Source organism: Arachis duranensis, chromosome 4 (assembly GCF_000817695.3).
Source record: "Arachis duranensis cultivar V14167 chromosome 4, aradu.V14167.gnm2.J7QH, whole genome shotgun sequence".
NCBI lineage: Eukaryota > Viridiplantae > Streptophyta > Magnoliopsida > Fabales > Fabaceae > Arachis > Arachis duranensis.
Window position 1 is genome coordinate 13163074 of NC_029775.3, and position 6032 is coordinate 13169105.

A 6032-nucleotide genomic window follows, 5' to 3' on the forward strand; every position below is an offset into this window, starting at 1 on the left:
AGAAGTTCAACCAAGAAGCTAGTATCCAACAAAGTCCAAACAAAGATGGATAATGATTACTGGAGAAAATATTATAAAATTGTAGGACTGTCGGGAGATTTTTTATTCATATCTACAATTCTTATAAATTTAGTTTTGGTGTCGTGTTTAAAAAAGAAATTTACAGCATCTAATTACATACTGACATTTATCATTGCGTGAATAATTATTTATAAAAATAGATCATGGCAAAAGTTTAATAATATCAGCGTATTAAAATAAAATTATATATTATTCTTTAGGTGAATGTTATGGTGCCTAAAAAGTAGTGTCTATTTACTAAAAAGAGTTAAAAGTTATTATTTAATTTAAAAGATATAAAAATAAATAATTTTTAAAAAATTAAAACTTACTACAAAAAGAAAGTTAAGCAAAATTTAGGCAAAAATTCATAGACACCATAGAATTGGCCTATTCTTTATTATTTTGAGAAGTTAAATTCAAAACTGCTAATTAAAAAATAAAAAATAATTATTTTGATTTATCTAAAATTCAGCAGTAACCGAGACATTTAAACAAGAAATTTATATATCATAAAAAAAAGGAGTGCAGAGTAGAATATGATTGAGGACAAGGTATCCAGCTATGCAGTAGCCAGCATAACTTCATAAATTGTAATGAGTGCCAATTGTTTTTTCGTTTTAATTGATTTTATTATATTCAACTATCACAACAAAGTATAAAAAATAGTGATTGAAAATAGTCAATTAATATTTATTATTCTAAAACTAAGTTTGTATGTAACATGACTATCTCAAGCATATTACATACAAATTTAGTTTTTACTTTTTACTGATACATTAGCTATTAGATTTATTTTTCGAAATAGTTGAAATAATAACTTAATTCAAAATTATTCAATAAGTAAAATATTTTGGCCAAATCAAAGCAACTAAGTGGCTGTAGTTTAGTGGTAAGAATTCCACGTTGTGGCCGTGGAGACCTGGGCTCGAATCCCAGCAGCCACAAAGTTTTTCCCTTATTTTATAAAGGACAAATTATTTATGTGTATAATATTTAAATTTACAATAGCTAATTATTTAATTTTATGTCATTCATTTTAATTTGTATGTCAAATTAATTGTGTATAATATTTAAATGAAAAATTAATTATGTGTATAATTTAAATTTGCAATAGCTAATTATTTAATTTTATGTCATTCATTTTAATTTATATGTTAAAAATTTTGTGTGTATATTGATTACGTTGAATTTGTGTATGATTATATTTTAATTTGATACATATAGTTGAATTGTATTGAATTTTATTATGATTATGTTAAATTTTTTTTAAAATTTAAGTTAAATATCCATAGATATCCATAGATATCCATAGATATCTGCCTCTTCGACGAGGAGAAATAAATAGAAACCCATAATAGAGATAGGGTGGAAACAAGATGCATTTTACTAAATGGGGATGGGGAGCGAAAGAGGGGTCCAGGGACGGTTCCAAGTGCAGTGGTGTGGGGGCAAGCGCCCCCACTATAATTTGAATTTTTTTTAATAGTATATGATAATAATATTTATTTGTCTCATTAGATTATTAAATTTGACCCCACAATAATTTTTTACTCAATTTTTAGTATTTAATTGTTAATCTAAAAATTTTATATTAGATATTTGTTAGAATGATCAATTCTATAAGAATCAATTAAAAAGAATATTATTTATCTTCTTTTCAAATTAGCTTTAATTTTTGCATAGCAACTATATTAATTGAAAGAACTTTTTTAACTATGAATATCAATAAAAGTCGGTTTCTAATTGTGTTGGGAAGTGAATTTTTAAATAATTGTTTAGTAATATATATGGAAAGAAAGAAATTTTGATGGTAGTGTTAAGATAAAAATTACTTAATTTTTTTAAAATATAAAATAACACATATTATTTTTATTATCAAAATTATTATCATGTTATATAAATTTTGTCCCCACTATCAACATTTTTTAGATCTGTCACCGGAGGTGGTTAATAGATAATTTAATATTTAATTTTTTATATACACATATTATTTTTATTATCAAAATTATTATCATGTTATATAAATTTTGTCCCCACTATCAAAATTTTCTGGATCCGTCACTGGAAGTCCCCTCCTCCACGGAATCTCATTGCCATCCCTAGATACATCCATCTTTATCATAATGTATAGAATAAATAGTCATTTCTGATCATGAAAGAACTAAATGAATTTTATATCCATGAAAAATGAATTATATTTGACAAAAATATCCAATCCTTAAATTTTTTGTAGGCTCCGTTTAAAAAAAATGTTAAATTCCAAAATTAATCCTACCACCAATCATCGTTACTTTCAACCTTCTTTGATCTTCTTCTACCACTATTTTTTTATGAAATTGTTCGTCAAATACGAACTTTTCTAATTCAAGAATCTGCCTGGTTAAAGATTAAATTTTAAGGGGTTTAAAAATCTCACTCGAGTTTAAAAGAGGTGTTAAGACTACGGGTGAAAATAAGTCAGGCGACCTGCTAGAGGTCTATAGTCTAACCTGCATTTGGCCTGATCTATTATAAAATAGTTCTAAACCCATACTAATTTAAAAGCCTAATTCTATTAATAGACCAAATCCTATCTTATAAAATAGTCTAATAAACTTATCAAATCTCTTATCTGAACTTAATAAAATACTTATTAAAAATTTTAAATTTATTAATATTTTATAAATATTTTTTTATATTTTAAATACTTTAAGTTTAGATACTATTATAAAAATTGAATTTAGTATATTGCATATAAATACTTTTTTGAATTTTTTAAATATTTTTTATTTTTTATTTTAGTAAAATGTTATATATATTAGGTCTTTTATCAGATTTAAAGTTAAATCAGATTCAATAATAGATTAAGCTTAATACTTAAAATAAAGTCTATAATAAATTACATGTTAAATTCAAATAAGTTAAATACATTATAGATTTGACTTGTCAAGAGTAAAGTTGACCTGATTTATTTTCAATCCAAATGAAAGCTAGTAATGAAAAACAACAACAATTAAAATTTAACATAGTGTGACTTAACTATTAAGTTATTGTGCATTTTGTTTATAAATGGTTAGAAAGTCTTTATCTTTGTATCTTAGCATCTTAGCAATCTCTCTGTATAAGCTTAATACTCATCGTAATCACTGATAGATTCATTATCAAATTAGTTAATTCAGTATACAGTTTTCATCACTTTAAATTTTAATTTTACTCGGCATTACTTGCTTAGAAAGCTTTCTTCCCAGAAACTCTATAATTCTCATCCCCTTAACCTTAATTATCTACCATTTGAAATCACCTCTCAAACACTATTAATTAAAGAACAATGTTTAATCAGTAACCATGTGAAATAGGAAGTGGTGAAATGATTGAAGACTAACATACACAGCAATACAGCATTCTAAATTTTTCTACTTTGATGAAATGATTGAAGAATAAATACTATACTATAATTAATTTCCTTTTTTTGAGGGTAGTAGTGCAGTATTCTTAGCAGTAACTGCGGTTTTTCTAGGAAAATTGTGTCTCTGAATATACTTAACATTTCCTTAATTGGTGCTTTATCTTTACTTATTGTCTAATAAATAATAATAGCACTATCAATTAATACATATCTAACGGATCCATCATCAAGTTCATATCAAACGTAGTTATCAACAACCAATGACTTAACAATTATATATCTATTATATACAAAAACACAGTCCCCAGCCACTACTTTGCCTTTAACCCTTTTCCTGTTTCCATAACCATAATTAAGCTTAATTAACTAGAAGACAAACTTATCCATTCGGCTATTTTATAGCTAAAGGCACTTTATTAGTTATCAGATTCCCTCTAATTTTGTTTATATATTCTGAACTGTATGTCCTAAACTTTTCCACAGTTTTGGTGATGATAAGTACCGAAAACATTCTATCACATAAAATTATGTTTTTTTTTTTTTAGGTAGAAAAGCATATAAAGTTATTTAAGTGGTTAGATTCTTAAGCTATTTTTTACTTTTTTTTTCCCTTTATCTTTTTACCTACAAGACTACAACTAGCGCTACAGTGATCCGTTTTTTTTTTATTTCTTTTTAGTTAAATTTTCTGAGTGCCTACTAGATTCGTACTTATACATATCGAACAAGTTTCACACTAAAATAGCTTAATTATCTTTTTCAGGTCGTGAATATTTAAAAGACTAAAGAATAAATTGAAAGCTATAGTACTTGAGGGAATAAAACTACAAGGGACGCGTGGGTTAGGTTAACTACACAATCTTACACGAAATGAAAAGAGCACACCGAGATTCTTGACTTGGAAAAAATAATGCAAACGAATCAATAATGTTTATTTGCATATTAAAAAAATTAGTATTCATCCTAACATTTTAATTTTAATAAAAATAATAACTATCTTTTATATTAAAAGACTAATTATATAATTAATCATTTAAAAAATTAATATAATTATCATAATTCTAAAAATTAGACCTGAAGATCACCCGATTTGATCAGATTAATTGTGAATTGATTCCCTAACTGCAGGTCCAATTGAGGTAAAAACATTGCCAGACAAAAAAATAATATACAAACTGGCCAAATTGGCGGTTAACAGTAAACAGTCAGAATTAGGTCAATTTTTTAAAGAGTTTTTTATTCGGACCAGATGCATTAGAATGACGTCATTTTTTAATTTTTTATTTTAAAAAGAAGTAAATATCAAATCGGTACCCAAAAAATTCTGCCTCTAACAAAATGGTACCTGACCTTTGTTATTGACAAAATAACCCTCGAAAGAATATAAAATTTGACAAAAATATCCAAACATAAAAACATGACGTTACATTGAAAGGAAAACACTTATCTAGCAATTGGAAAAGTTTCAGTGATAATGGTAGAGAGCTCCGATGGCATTTTCGACAATGAGGGGAGCTTGCAGTTGCGACCATGGCATTTTCACATCTCGTTCTCTCTCAGACTCCCATCCCACCTCTTGTTCACCTTTCTCTCTTCCTCTCTAACTTGAAGAAGAAGTGAAGATCGAGAGAGAAACAGAAGAGAGGGAAGAAGAAGAATCAAGCTCACTCTCTCTTGCGTCGAAGGTGACAACTCCAACTGGTTCCAAGGACAGTGACAATGCACGACAACAATGCAATGATGGGACATCTCCCTCCTTCCTCTTCATCGTCGTACCTGTGTCCTCTCAACATCTCTCTCTCTCTTTCTCAAGTTGCGTTTCTCTGTACTCTTCGGACTTTCTCCCCTTGCAATCACGACAACAACGGTGATAGCGAGCAACAATCCTCCTTTCATCGGTGCCTCTTCTTTCGCTTCTGTTCTCAATTTCTCTCTCAATTTTCTCTTTTTCTTTAAACTAAAGAGGAAGAGAGAAAGACGAATGAGAGGTGGGATGCGAGACTAAGAAAGAATGAGATGCGAAAACAACATTATCACAGCTGCAAGCTCCCCTCCTTGCCAAAAACACCATCGGTGCTCTTTGCCACCATCATTGAAACTCTTTCGATTGTTAGATTATCGTTTTTCGTTCAATGTGATGTCATGCTTTAACATTTTGGTGTTTTTGTTAATTTTTAAAATTTTTTTGGGTTTATTTTGTCAATAACAAAAGTTAGGTACCATTTTATCAACGTCAGAATCTTTCGAGTACCTATTTGATATTTACCTCTAAAAAAAGATTCAAAGATCGAAATTCCCTCTCCCACCCCTTTCTCTCTCTCAAAAAAATAATACTGATTGAGTTGCTGATTTTACTACTTTACTGATTATGAGTTGCTAAGTTAATACTTAATAGTATTAAACTACTGATTTTGTTAATTTTTAATTATCTTGAGTTGTTGATTTTCTGAAATAATGTTGTTGCTGAAATAATATTGTTGTTGGCTTCCTAATTTTCAGATTCTGTGAGTTAATTTTATTGATGGTTAATGTTATTGCTGATTTTCTGATGATTCTTTGCTTTTGTTTAATTGAAAACTTATTT

The 6032-nt window shown here is 27.8% G+C and overlaps 1 non-coding gene across 1 annotated transcript; it reads left to right on the forward strand.

The window, feature by feature from the left end:
• Positions 1-935: 935 nt before the first annotated feature.
• TRNAH-GUG (transfer RNA histidin (anticodon GUG)) lies at positions 936-1007 on the forward strand. Its single transcript has one exon. It is a non-coding gene; the product is annotated as a tRNA-His (tRNA).
• The last annotated feature ends 5025 nt before the right edge of the window (positions 1008-6032 follow it).